General features: G+C 41.4%; 1 protein-coding gene across 13 annotated transcripts in view; it reads left to right on the forward strand.

Moving 5' to 3' along the window:
- Nucleotides 1-5,063: 5,063 nt before the first annotated feature.
- The window catches only part of LOC127927709 (uncharacterized), a 62,766-nt gene continuing 52,170 nt past the window's right edge, over nucleotides 5,064-15,659 (forward strand). For all 13 annotated transcript variants that reach the window (XM_052514414.1, XM_052514416.1, XM_052514419.1 and 10 more), the window contains exon 1: nucleotides 5,064-5,155. The gene's annotated coding sequence lies outside the window, so the exon portion shown is untranslated. The remainder of the gene's footprint in view (nucleotides 5,156-15,659) is intronic.

The raw sequence follows: 15,659 nt of genomic DNA on the forward strand, positions 1-15,659 counted from the left end.
CCCCACTCCAACACCCGAAGCATCCACTTTCACCACAAATTGACGCGAGGGGTCCGGATGGATGAGGATGGGTGCTGTTGTGAACTGATGCTTCAGGTCCACCAAGGCTTGTTGACAGCTGGAGACCATTTGAATGGTACCTTGGGAGAGGTGAGTGTTCGAGAGGGGGGCCGCCAGGGTGCTGTAGTCCCGAATGAAACAGTGGTAGAAGTTTGCAAAACCAAGACACCGTTGCAAATGGTTGTACCAACTCACCACAGATAGGGGGAAATAGGCTGTACCAACTCTCCACAGATAGGGGGAAATAGGCTGTACCAACTCTCCACAGAGAGGTTGAAATAGGCTGTACCAACTCACCACAGATAGGGGGAATAGGCTGTACCAACTCACCACAGATAGGGGGAAATAGGCTGTACCAACTCTCCACAGATAGGGGGAAATAGGCTGTACCAACTCTCCACAGAGAGGTTGAAATAGGCTGTACCAACTCACCACAGATAGGGGGAATAGGCTGTACCAACTCACCACAGATAGGGGGAAATAGGCTGTACCAACTCAACACAGATAGGGGGGAATAGGCTGTACCAACTCTCCACAGATAGGGGGAAATAGGCTGTACCAACTCACCACAGATAGGGGGAAATAGGCTGTACCAACTCAACACAGATAGGGGGGAATAGGTTGTACCAACTCTCCACAGATAGGGGGAAATAGGCTGTACCAACTCACCACAGATAGGGGGAAATAGGCTGTACCAACTCACCACAGATAGGGGGAAATAGGCTGTACCAACTCACCACAGATAGGGGGAAATAGGCTGTACCAACTCACCACAGATAGGGGGAAATAGGCTGTACCAACTCACCACAGATAGGGGGAAATAGGCTGTACCAACTCACCACAGATAGGGGGAAATAGGCTGTACCAACTCACCACAGATAGGGGGAAATAGGCTGTACCAACTCACCACAGATAGGGGGAAATAGGCTGTACCAACTCACCACAAATAGGGGGAAATGGGCTGTACCAACCCACCACAGAGAGGGAAAAATATTACTGGGTGATTGGGGTTTTTCAGAGGTGGCAGACAGTCTGAGCTAACTCCCTGATTTACTCCATAATAGCCTTTAACCCATGGTCGTGGTGTTCCGTCAAAGAACTGAGCCCTTTTAAAAGGCCCTGTAGCAGCTCCTCATGGTGGCTCCCTGCAGGGAGACAGCATGGCGGAGCTGGTTCAAGTCTGCTGGGTCTGTCATGGACAGGTCCTACTATCAAGGCACAAGGCGAGACCCAGATGCAGTCACAGGAGGCAGATGGTTGGAGTTTAAGATGTTTATTGATCCAAAAGGAGTACATTTACATTACATTTAAGTCATTTAGCAGACGCTCTTATCCAGAGCGACTTACAAATTGAGTAGGCAAGAGAATGGTCGTGGACAGGCAAAAATGTCAACACCAGATCAGAGTCCAGGAGGAACAGAGTGGAAGGCAGGCTCGGGGTCAGGGCAGGCAGAATAGTCAGGCAGGCGGATACAGAGTCCAGAACAGGCAAGGGTCAAAACCGGGAGGGCTAGAAAAAGGTGAAAAGGCAAAGCAGGAAAACGGGAAAATTGCTGGTAGTCTTGGACATACAAGACAAACTGGCACAGAAAGACAGGAAACACAGGGGAAACAAACAACACGTGGAGGGGGTGGAGACAATAACGAGGACAGGGTGAAACAGGGTATGACATAATCATATAGAACACATACTGTAGGACTATTTCCTATTGCAACATCACAGACCCATTTATAGGGAAACAGAAAAACAAGCAACCTTTGTTTCACAGATAAAAAGGGGACAACTCTTTAGCCTAGTTTTGCTGTCTTTGCTACAGGACTTTTAGACCTGACCAAGTACTACACAAATAATTGACAAAAAAACAGTGACAAACAATATTTCTTACGGGTCTCTCAATGAACAGTTTGGAACCCAAAGCCTCTCCAAGCACATTACACAAACTGGAACCAACTTCCAGGGGTGGAAAAATACCCAAATGTCATACTTGAGTTAAAGTAAAGATACTTTAACAGGGGTGGAAAAATACCCAAATGTCATACTTGAGTTAAAGTAAAGATACTTTAACAGGGGTGGAAAAATACCCAAATGTCATACTTGAGTTAAAGTAAAGATACTTTAACAGGGGTGGAAAAATACCCAAATGTCATACTTGAGTTAAAGTAAAGATACTTTAATAGAAAGTGAAAGTCACCCAGTAAAATACTACTTGAGTAAAAGTCTAAAAGTATTTGGTTTTAAATATATTTAACTATCAAAAGTAAAATAATAAATATTTTCAAATTCCTTATATTAAGCAAACCAGACGGCATCATTTACTTGTTTTTTAAAATGTGAATTTACAGATGATGGGGCATGGGGCATGGGGCATGGGGCATGGGCCATGGGGCATGGGGCATGGGCCATGGGGCATGGGGCATGGGGCATGGGCCATGGGGCATGGGGCATGGGCCATGGGGCATGGGCCATGGGGCATGGGCCATGGGGCATGGGCCATGGGGCATGGGGCATGGGCCATGGGGCATGGGGCATGGGGCATGGGCCATGGGGCATGGGGCATGGGCCATGGGGCATGGGCCATGGGGCATGGGCCATGGGGCATGGGCCATGGGCCATGGGGCATGGGGCATGCGCCCAACACTCAGACATAATTTACAGATAGCCATGGGGCATGGGGCATGGGGCATGGGGCATGCGCCCAACACTCAGACATAATTTACAGATAGCCATGGGGCATGCGCCCAACACTCAGACATCATTTACAGATAGCCATGGGGCATGGGGCATGCGCCCAACACTCAGACATCATTTACAGATAGCCACGGGGCAAGCGCCCAACACTCAGACATCATTTACAGATAGCCATGGGGCATGGGGCATGGGGCATGCGCCCAACACTCAGACATCATTTACAGATAGCCATGGGGCAAGCGCCCAACACTCAGACATAATTTACAAATGAAGCCTGTGTTTAGTGAATCAGCCAGAACAGAGGCAGTAGGCTTGACCAGGGATGTTCTTTTGATTAGTGTGTGAATTGGACCATTTTCCTGTCTTGCTAAGCATTCAAAATGTAACGATTACTTTTGGTTGTCAGGGAAAATGTATGGAGTAAAAAGTACAAAATTTTCTGTAGGAATGTAGTGAAATAAAAGTTGTAAAACATATATAAGAAGTTAACTAAGTACAGATAAATAAAAAAAAACGACTTAAGTAGTACTTTCAAATATTTTTACTTAAGTACTTCACTCCACTGCCAACTTAGTTATTACACTCAACCATACCCCATCTTTAGGTAAGGTACCGATCATCGTATTAAAGTAAAATTATGACGTGTTTAATGACGTCGAAGCTTTTATCACGCGTTTTTTCGTGTTGCAAAATGAGAGATACCACTGATTTCGCTGTTGTGCTTTTGGCTTCCTTCGATGCAAAGTTGCTTTCAAACACCGACCTCAACTGGACACCTTAATTACCAATTTGGTGAGATGTGTTTCGGTTTATAGCACCTGAACCGAAGCTCTGTTGGTAGGGTCAGGGGATGCCAAAAAAACTGGCATCGACACAATATTGAATCCTGGCGATGCCAATGATTGAAAAAAAATAAACAAAAACATAATCGGTCAAACCACAATATCTTCCCATTGTTGTTCAAATAATGAGTTTTATTTAGTGTCGGCTATGACAATATTTTGTCTTCAGCGTAATAATACCACGGATTTTGAAAAAAAAAATAGTGAACCTGGAGGCAAAATGGGCGGATTTGACCAACTCACATATGGGGGGGGGGGTCTATATAAACATCAAACATGCTGATATTTATCCCTGACCAGCAGATGTCCCCGAATGTGCCCTGTGTTAAAATGGTATTGTAATGACCTGACTAGATCATAAATGAACAATTGTCCAGACAGAGGCTTGAGTTTGCGAATTGACGGTTTATTAAACCAACTTTACACAGGCTACTGTTTGGGCCGTAGCACACGCCAAATAGATGACAGATAACCCACAAGCCAATCGTGACCTTCTCTTGTGAAGCCCAGACGTAAGAGAGAGAGAACAAAGGCTGAACCTGGTCTTAACTTCCAATGCCCCGCCCCCTCCCCGCCACTCCGCCAACCACCAGGAAGCCCGGCATCAGAACATTCCAGGCATTCCCGTGATTGGCAGATAGCCGGTTGATTGACAGGTCGGACCCCGCGAACACCGGGTACTGGTCAGTACAACACAACCACCTCCTAGCCTAACACATAACACACAGCTGTCTGTGCGGGTCGCTACAGTATGTTAAAAGATAACTGTTTTTCGGGAACAATTTGGTGAAAGCTTAAGGGTTCAGAAAGCCTTGAATTCCCATCACTAGTATTATTGTTATTCCTGGTAAGACAGCTCTGCTTATCTGCTCTTTTCTTTACGCCACTCCTAAATATGTGCAAGGAGACTTTTAAACTTTTCTGCCTGTGCTCCCCTAAATAGTATCCATAGGGAAAAACTGAAGAAAATTATAGTTCTTACACTGTCACCCTATTATCAGTCAATTTCATTCATAGATACAATTAATACAGTCTGTGGATACTTAGTCGACTGAATAATTGTATCCGTTATTATTTTTTTCAGCACAGGCCGGGCCTACTACAACTATCCTATTGTCTGTGTCCGCTGGAGCGCACACGGAATCAGTGCGCATGTGCGAAAGAACAGGGTTTTGGATTGCAAATCCACAAATCTGAGTTTGTATCCCAAAAGTTATTCACAACCATAAAAGGACTGGATAGAAGGAAAACTAGCAGAATGGTAGAGATTCCGTCCGAGCCAACTATCACTGTTATAAAGTCACATTATCCGCCAGTTTTTTTAAAATATATTTTTAACTACAGCAGATATCAGTAGAGTAGGAACTAAAGCAAGGAGCTAGGAACCGAATGTGTAATTAATTCGGGGAAGTTTGGGAGCACTCGGGACAGCGTCGACCAATCAGATAGCACTGAGGGTCTGCGGTTGGGGAGCGGGTCCAAATTCAAACACAGAAACACTTCCCGTTGACTACTGCAGCTAGACGTTTCTCCGGGAGACACAGGGAACAAACTACTTTACAAGGTAGATATTATCGAATATAAAATACTTCTTTGTGTATCATAAATGAGTATTACAGAAAAATATAACCTATTCACCTCGTTCAAAGGACGATTTAGCTATTTTTAAAAAAGCAGGCATAACAGAGTTTTACGTCAGCTAGCTAATAATGTTAACTTTGTCTGCCTGCTAACTAGCTAATCCGAAGCTGCTAGTATTTTTATTAAAATATTTTATTTAACCTTTATTTAACAAGTCAGTTAATAGCAAGGTTAGCGAATTCAAAATTAGAACAAAGTATCTAGCTAGTTAATTTAGGATAGCTACATTTTGTTGATATGGTTATTGGGATGTTAACTAGCATGTGAAATTACTACAGTAGGTAATGTTAGTTAACTGGGTACTGTAATATATTATACAATATATCACATAATATATATATTATAATATATTGTAACGTTAGTTAACTGGGTACTGTAATATATTATACAATATATTACATAATATATATATTATAATATATTGTAACTTCAGTTAACTGGGTACTGTAATATATTGTAACTTCAGTTAACTGGGTACTGTAATATATTGTAACTTCAGTTAACTGGGTACTGTAATATATTGTAACTTCAGTTAACTGGGTACTGTAATATATTGTAACTTCAGTTAACTGGGTACTGTAATATATTATAACTTCAGTTAACTGGGTACTGTAATATATTGTAACGTTAGTTAACTGGGTACTGTAATATATTGTAACTTCAGTTAACTGGGTACTGTAATATATTGTAACGTTAGTTAACTGGGTACTGTAATATATTGTAACTTCAGTTAACTGGGTACTGTAATATATTGTAACGTCAGTTAACTGGGTACTGTAATATATTGTAACGTCAGTTAACTGGGTACTGTAATATATTGTAACTTCAGTTAACTGGGTACTGTAATATATTGTATAGTTAACTGGGTACTGTAATATATTGTAATCAGTTAACTGGGTACTGTAATATATTGTAACTTCAGTTAACTGGGTACTGTAATATATTGTAACGTTAGTTAACTGGGTACTGTAATATATTGTTAGTTAACTGGGTACTGTAATATATTGTAACTTCAGTTAACTGGGTACTGTAATATATTATAATTAGTTAACTGGGTACTGTAATATATACGTCGTTAGTTAACTGGGTACTGTAATATATTGTAACTTCAGTTAACTGGGTACTGTAATATATTTGTACTGGGTATTACAGTTAACTGGGTACTGTAATATATTGTAACTTCAGTTAACTGGGTACTGTAATATATTGTAACGTCAGTTAACTGGGTACTGTAATATATTTTCAGTTAACTGGGTACTGTAATATATTGTAACTTCAGTTAACTGGGTACTGTAATATATAATAGTTAACTGGGTACTGTAATAATATAGTTAACTGGGTACTGTAATATATAATAGTTAACTGGGTATAATATATTGTAACTTCAGTTAACTGGGTACTGTAATATATTGTAACGTTCAGTTAATACTGTAATATATTGTAATAGTTAACTGGGTACTGTAATATATATCAGTTAACTGGGTATAATATATTGTAACGTAGTTAACTGGGTACTGTAATATATTGTAACTTCAGTTAACTGGGTACTGTAATATATTAGTTAACTGGGTACTGTAATATATTGTAACGTCAGTTAACTGGGTACTGTAATATATTGTAACGTCAGTTAACTGGGTACTGTAATATATTGTAACGTCAGTTAACTGGGTACTGTAATATATTGTAACGTCAGTTAACTGGGTACTGTAATATATTGTAACGTCAGTTAACTGGGTACTGTAATATATTGTAACGTCAGTTAACTGGGTACTGTAATATCAGTTTGTAATATATTGTTCAGTTAACTGGGTACTGTAATATATTGTAACGTCAGTTAACTGGGTACTGTAATATATTGTAACGTCAGTTAACTGGGTACTGTAATATATTGTAACGTCAGTTAACTGGGTACTGTAATATATTGTAACGTCAGTTAACTGGGTACTGTAATATATTGTAACGTCAGTTAACTGGGTACTGTAATATATTGTAACTTCAGTTAACTGGGTACTGTAATATATTGTAACGTCAGTTAACTGGGTACTGTAATAACGTCAGTTAACTGGGTACTGTAATATATTGTAACGTCAGTTAACTGGGTACTGTAATATATTGTAACTTCAGTTAACTGGGTACTGTAATATATTGTAACGTCAGTTAACTGGGTACTGTAATATATTGTTCAGTTAACTGGGTACTGTAATATATTGTAACGCCAGTTAACTGGGTACTGTAATATATTGTAACGTCAGTTAACTGGGTACTGTAATATATTGTAACTTCAGTTAACTGGGTACTGTAATATATTGTAACGTCAGTTAACTGGGTACTGTTAAGTTAACTGGGTACTGTAATATATTGTAACGTCAGTTAACTGGGTACTGTAATATATTGTTAACTGGGTCAGTTAACTGGGTACTGTAATATATTGTAACTTCAGTTAACTGGGTACTGTAATATATTAGTTAACTGGGTACTGTAATATATTGTAACGTCAGTTAACTGGGTACTGTAATATATTGTAGTTAACTGGGTACGTCAGTTAACTGGGTACTGTAATATATTTGTCAGTTAACTGGGTACTGTAATATATTGTAACGTCAGTTAACTGGGTACTGTAATATATTGTAACGTTAGTTAACTGGGTACTGTAATATATTGTAACTTCAGTTAACTGGGTACTGTAATATATTGTAACGTCAGTTAAGTTAACAGTTAACTGGGTACTGGTAACGTCAGTTAACTGGGTACTGTAATATATTGTTAACTGGGTACTGTAATATATTGTAACGTCAGTTAACTGGGTACTGTAATATATTGTAACGTCAGTTAACTGGGTACTGTAATATATTGTAACGTCAGTTAACTGGGTACTGTAATATATTGTAACGTCAGTTAACTGGGTACTGTAATATATTGTAACGTCAGTTAACTGGGTACTGTAATATATTGTAACGTCAGTTAACTGGGTACTGTAATATATTGTAACGTCAGTTAACTGGGTACTGTAATATATTGTTAAACGTAACTTCAGTTAACTGGGTACTGTTAATTGGTCAGTTAACTGGGTACTGTAATATATTGTAACGTCAGTTAACTGGGTACTGTAATATATTGTAACGTCAGTTAACTGGGTACTGTAATATATTGTAACGTCAGTTAACTGGGTACTGTAATATATTGTACTGGGTACGTAGCGTTAGTTAAACGCCAGTTAACTGGGTACTGTAATATATTGTAACGTCAGTTAACTGGGTACTGTAATATATTGTAACGTCAGTTAACTGGGTACTGTAATATATTGTAACGTCAGTTAACTGGGTACTGTAATATATTGTAACGTCAGTTAACTGGGTACCAGTTAACTGGGTACTGTAATATATTGTTAAACTGTAATATATTGTAACTTCAGTTAACTGGGTACTGTAATATATTGTAACGTCAGTTAACTGGGTACTGTAATATATTGTAACGCAGTTAACTGGGTAGTAATATATTGTAACGTCAGTTAACTGGGTACTGTAATATATTGTAACGTCAGTTAACTGGGTACTGTAATATATTGTAACGTCAGTTAACTGGGTACTGTAATATATTGTAACGTCAGTTAACTGGGTACTGTAATATATTGTTAACGTACTGTAATATATTGTAACGTCAGTTAACTGGGTACTGTAATATATTGTAACGTCAGTTAACTGGGTACTGTAATATATTGTAACTTCAGTTAACTGGGTACTGTAATATATTGTAACTTCAGTTAACTGGGTACTGTAATATATTGTAACGTTAGTTAACTGGGTACTGTAATATATTGTTGGGGCAAGCCCAAAAAAAAGCAGCGTAACCGGGCGGTTGTGAACGGCACGACGAAATGTAAACAATGCAAACTTGAGTTGACTCCTTTTCAGAGACAAAACGCTTAAATAAGGTAAGGCTCCAGCAGATACCGGAGCGAACGGCTCTTTGTTTGGCGATTTTCGGTAACCGAATTGCGTCGGTGAAAGAGCCGTTTATTTGGCTCCCTGAGATGCATACTGCTACTACTGTTTGTAATGTTTTAGCTCCATACAACGATAATCAGCACAACGTTATAAAAACATTATCTGGAGCTTGTAAGCAATCACTGCAGGAACGATGGATAGTGAGGAGAGCCTTTTTCTGGTTCACACATTTTTTTGCAATGCGTTCATTTTTGCGGGACAGATGTATTTGAATTCACATGTCACGATCTGACATTATGGCAGGCAACTTTGTAGTCTTTCACATTCCTTTTTCAAAATGTTCCTGGTTTAAACACCAGAGACGTCAGTGGGATGATTCGATTACGCTGAGCCGCGGGCTCGTTACGTCAGCGGGCGAAAGCGTGGAGGGAAAAGCCACTTACTGAAATGGAACGGTAATCTGCGCCTCTCAGTCATTTTGTCAACAAGGCAGCATGGTGCAACGTCCAGAAAAAAAACATATATCATTTTTTTAATAAAAAAACAAAAACAAACTCGTTTTCATTTGGGGATGCAGGGTGTGCTGAAAAACAATCACTTTTGCATCTGGAAAACACAGAATCCTACTCATTACTCCACATGCTCCTACATCACTTTTTTTCCCTAGCCCACGTGGGCTTTGAACCGGGCACCTGGCTCGTACCCAGCAGTGTGCCAGCTATCTAATGTAATCAACGTTTACCTGGTGCAAAACACGCCTACATGGACACCCGGGCGAAATTAACCAAACCCCCTCATTGGCAAGACGCGGGCAGTTCGGTTAACACTTCAAGTCCAAATATATCATACTTTAACTTGACCGATTACATGTTGACTGACAACGTCGTGCAACAAATGTAAACTCTGCTCGCCCTCTTTCAGCTGGAACAAAGTGGATTTGGAAATGATTTTTTTTGCCAAATTTTCATTTTCAGGGCTGGGTTTTATTTGAATGGTACCACCCACCAGCATGGCATTGTTTATTAATCAGAAACACCTGCAAAGTTCGCAAGTCGTGACTGAGTTTAGCAGGGTGCATTGTGGTTCTAAAAGTAAGTGGGGGGGTATAACCTGGCGGTGGGTCTTGATCGAGTAGTAGTGTTTACGACCAATTTCAATCAATTGGTCCATTTTAAAACAGGTATTTTTTTCCATGTTAAACACGGGGTGTGTCTATAATAAAATCAACTAGGCTTTATGTACCGAACTGGTCTGATGCTTTAAGCACGCCGTTTGATTAAATAATTAACACACACAAATGACTCAAGAGGGAGCCAGAGATCAAGATAACCAGAAGCTGTTCCTGACCCTCCTGCTGCAGCAGCTGGCCTTTGCAGATTCTGTCTTTGTGCTCCTGCTGTAGTTGGTAACAGGCTACACCAAAAGGGTCGGAAACCTTTTCCATTTGGAGTGACAATTTATCTTACCATTTCCACTAATCGACCTGCCAGTTACGATTTTCATATGCACATTTTCGTGGAACAGTTTCATTTTAATTTATACTAGTCTTTTTATATCAATCATAGACTGTAGATTAACCACATACAATCTAAATGACAATTATTCATATCTAAAAGTAACTTTCATTGCCAACGATGTAAAAATGGCCTACATAAAACCAATGCATAACATTGTAGCCCGCAGGTAGAAAATACCCCGATGAAAATAAATAAATATCCTATAAATCACATTGGCTATGCCTGTATGGAACGAACTTGAAACATTGTATAAAATATTCTGGACCCTCAGTTTCCCAAGCCAGTGAGCTTGGGACAGACACAGCTGCAGGCTATTTGTGCAAAAGGGATAAGAAGTAATCAGGTATTCTACGATGTTTCCACTGGATCAGAACATTACATTTGTTCCTTTCATGCTGAGTGGTTATCGAAAGGGAGAGAGCTGGAAATATTGTTCAGATACTTTGATGAACTTCTCAATTGATCCTAAAAACACACTTTGTTTACTCGCTGTTTCAGGTGAAGAAAAAAAATGATTTTGACAAACTTCACAGCTCATTAGTGGTGGTGTGTTAAGACAATCAGAAATACTATCAGACATCCCCTCTCACAGCTCTTAGAGACTGACCCAGGAAGACTCACAGCTCTTAGAGACTGACCCAGAAAGACTTACAGCTCTTAGAGACTGACCCAGAAAGACTCACAGCTCTTAGAGACTGACCCAGGAAGACTCACAGCTCATTAGTGGTGGTGTGTTAAGACAATCAGAAATACTATCAGACATCCCCTCTCACAGCTCTTAGAGACTGACCCAGAAAGACTCACAGCTCTTAGAGACTGACCCAGGAAGACTTACAGCTCTTAGAGACTGACCCAGAAAGACTCACAGCTCTTAGAGACTGACCCAGGAAGACTCACAGCTCTTTAGTGGCGGTGTGTTAAGACAATCAGAAATACTATCAGACATCCCCTCTCACAGCTCTTAGAGACTGACCCAGAAAGACTCACAGCTCTTTAGTGGCGGTGTGTTAAGACAATCAGAAATACTATCAGACATCCCCTCTCACAGCTCTTAGAGACTGACCCAGGAAGACTCCCAGCTCTTAGAGACTGACCCAGAAAGACTCCCAGCTCTTAGAGACTGACCCAGAAAGACTCAGAGCTCTTTAGTGGTGGTGTGTTAAGACAATCAGAAATACTATCAGACATCCCCTCTCACAGCTCTTAGAGACTGACCCAGAAAGACTCACAGCTCTTAGAGACTGACCCAGGAAGACTTACAGCTCTTAGAGACTGACCCAGAAAGACTCACAGCTCTTAGAGACTGACCCAGAAAGACTCCCAGCTCTTAGAGACTGACCCAGAAAGACTCACAGCTCTTAGAGACTGACCCAGGAAGACTCACAGCTCTTAGAGACTGACCCAGAAAGACTCGCAGCTCTTAGAGACTGACCCAGGAAGACTCACAGCTCTTAGAGACTGACCCAGAAAGACTCGCAGCTCTTAGAGACTGACCCAGAAAGACTCGCAGCTCTTAGAGACTGACCCAGAAAGACTCACAGCTCTTAGAGACTGACCCAGAAAGACTCACAGCTCTTTAGTGGCGGTGTGTTAAGACAATCAGAAATACTATCAGACATCCCCTCTCACAGCTCTTAGAGACTGACCAAGGAAGACTCAGCTCTTAGAGACTGACCCAGAAAGACTCGCAGCTCTTAGAGACTGACCCAGGAAGACTCACAGCTCTTAGAGACTGACCCAGAAAGACTTACAGCTCTTAGAGACTGACCCAGAAAGACTCACAGCTCTTAGAGACTGACCCAGGAAGACTCACAGCTCTTAGAGACTGACCCAGGAAGACTCACAGCTCTTAGAGACTGACCCAGGAAGACTCACAGCTCTTAGAGACTGACCCAGGAAGACTCACAGCTCTTAGAGACTGACCCAGAAAGACTCACAGCTCTTAAAGACTGACCCAGAAAGACTCACAGCTCTTTAGTGGTGGTGTGTTAAGACAATCAGAAATACTATCAGACATCCCCTCTCACAGCTCTTAGAGACTGACCCAGGAAGACTCACAGCTCTTAGAGACTGACCCAGGAAGACTTACAGCTCTTAGAGACTGACCCAGAAAGACTCACAGCTCTTAGAGACTGACCCAGGAAGACTCACAGCTCTTAGAGACTGACCCAGGAAGACTCCCAGCTCTTAGAGACTGACCCAGGAAGACTCACAGCTCTTAGAGACTGACCCAGAAAGACTCACAGCTCTTAGAGACTGACCCAGGAAGACTCACAGCTCTTAGAGACTGACCCAGAAAGACTCACAGCTCTTAGAGACTGACCCAGAAAGACTAACGGCTCATTAGTGGTGGTGTGTTAAGACAACCAGAAATACTATCAGACATCCCCAAATGGACACATTTTATAGGCCTACAGTTGCGCGCAGGCCAGGTAGCCTCGTCTCACTTCAATATGCGTCCTCAACATTGACAGGAGCATTTCAAACAAAAGACGACCAATAAATTGACAACTCATAAATGGAGTGAAATAAAGCTTGTTTCTCAAGTGTAGCCCAGGTTATGAGTTCTGCAAAACACATTTCCAATCTGACAATGTTAAATAACTAATATATTGAATGCATTAACAGAAATGAACGTAAATAAACATAGCAGATTTAGAAATTGTGAATTAACGGCAAATTAATAGACACTGTAACTAATTGTATTTTTTAAAATCTTTTATTTAACTTTGTTAAGAACAAATAACAGCCTACCAGGGAAGAGTGGGCAAACTGCCTTGTTCAGGGGCAGAACGACAGAATGACCGTGTCAACTTGGGGATTTGATCCAGCCACCTTTCGGTTACTGGCCCAACGCTCTAACCACTAGGCCTACCTGCCACCCCATGCACACAAAAGTTATGAAACAATGTGAATACCCATGAAATTGCAGGAGAGGACACATTCTGGAGAGAGATGTACCTTGTGTATCTGAGCCACAGTCCCCATTTTATTGTCATCACTGCGGCCTCCTCAATGGATTTGCCCAGAGACAGGCGCAAATCAGACAGGTGTGCCATAAAATAAACATGTACACTACCGTTCAAAAGTTAGGGGTCACTTAGAAATGTTTTTGAAAGAAACACAATTAAAAATAACATCCAAATGATCCGAAATACAGTGTAGGCATTGCTAATGTTGTAAATGACTATTGTAGCTGGAAATGGCTGATTTTTAATGGAATATCTACATAGGCGTACAGAGGTCCATTATCAGCAACCATCACTCCTGTGTTCCAATGACACGTTTGATTTATTTCACCTTTATTTAACCAGGTAGGCCTGTTGAGAACAAGATTTCATTTGCAACTGTGACCTGGCCAAGATAAAGCATAGCAGTGTGAACAGACAACACAGAGTTACACATGGAGTAAACAATAAACAAGTCAATAACACAGTAGAAAGAGAAAGAGAGGCGAATAATTACAATTTATCAGATTAACACTGGAGTGATAAATGATCAGATGGTCATGTACAGGTAGAGATACTGGTGTACAAAAGAGCATAAAAGTAAATAAATATAAACAGTATGGGGATGAGGTAGGTCAAATTGGGTGGGCTATTTACCGATAGACTATGTACAGCTGCAGCGATCGGTTAGCTGGTCAGATAGCAGATGTTTGAAGTTGGTGAGGGATATAAAAGTCTCCAACTTCAGCGATTTTTGCAATTCGTTCCAGTCACAGGCAGCAGAGAACTGGAAAGAAAGGCGGCCAAATGAGGTGTTGGCTTTAGGGATGATCAGTGAGATACACCTGCTGGAGCGCGTGCTACGGATGGGTGTTGCCATCGTGACCAGTGAACTGAGATAAGGCGGAGCTTTACCTAGCATGGACTTGTAGATGACCTGGAGCCAGTGGGTCTGGCGACGAATATGTAGCGAGGGCCAGCCGACTAGAGCATACAAGTCGCAGTGGTGGGTGGTATAAGGTGCTTTAGTAACAAAACGGATGGCACTGTGATAAACTGCATCCAGTTTGTTGAGTAGAGTGTTGGAAGCTATTTTGTAGATGACATCGCCGAAGTCGAGGATCGGTAGGATAGTCAGTTTTACTAGGGTAAGTTTGGCGGCGTGAGTGAAGGAGACTTTGTTGCGGAATAGAAAGCCGACTCTAGATTTGATTTTCGATTGGAGATGTTTGATATGAGTCTGGAAGGAGAGTTTACAGTCTAGCCAGACACCTGGGTACTTATAGATGTCCACATATTCTAGGTCAGAACCATCCAGGGTGGTGATGCTAGTCGGGCGTGCGGGTGCAGGCAGCGAACGGTTGAAAAGCATATATTTGGTTTTACTAGCGTTTAAGAGCAGTTAGAGGCCACGGAAGGAGTGTTGTATGGCGTTGAAGCTCGTTTGGAGGTTAGATAGCACAGTGTCCAAGGAAGGGCCGGAAGTATACAGAATGGTGTCGTCTGCGTAGAGGTGGATCAGGGAATCGCCCACAGCAAGAGCAACATCATTGATATATACAAAGAAAAGAGTCGGCCTGAGAATTGAACCCTGTGGCACGCCCATAGAGACTGCCAGAGGACCGGACAACATGCCCTCTGATTTGACACACTGAACTCTGTCTGCAAAGTAGTTGGTGAACCAGGCAAGGCAGTCATTACAAAAATCGAGGCTACTGAGTCTGCCGATAAGAATATGGTGATTGACAGAGTCGAAAGCCTTGGCCAGGTCGATGAAGACGGCTGCACAGTATTGTCTTTTATCGATGGCGGTTATGATATCGTTTAGTACCTTGAGCGTGGCTGAGGTGCACCCGTGACCGGCTCGGAAACCAGATTGCACCGAGGAGAAGGTACGGTGGGATTCGAGATGGTCAGTGACCTGTTTGTTGACTTGGCTTTTGAAGACCTTAGATAGGCAGGGCAGGATGGATATAGGTCTGTAACAGTTTGGGTCCAGGGTGTCTCCCCCTTTGAAG

The sequence above is a fragment of the Oncorhynchus keta genome, unplaced genomic scaffold (genome assembly GCF_023373465.1).
Source record: "Oncorhynchus keta strain PuntledgeMale-10-30-2019 unplaced genomic scaffold, Oket_V2 Un_scaffold_17529_pilon_pilon, whole genome shotgun sequence".
NCBI classification, from domain to species: domain Eukaryota; kingdom Metazoa; phylum Chordata; class Actinopteri; order Salmoniformes; family Salmonidae; genus Oncorhynchus; species Oncorhynchus keta.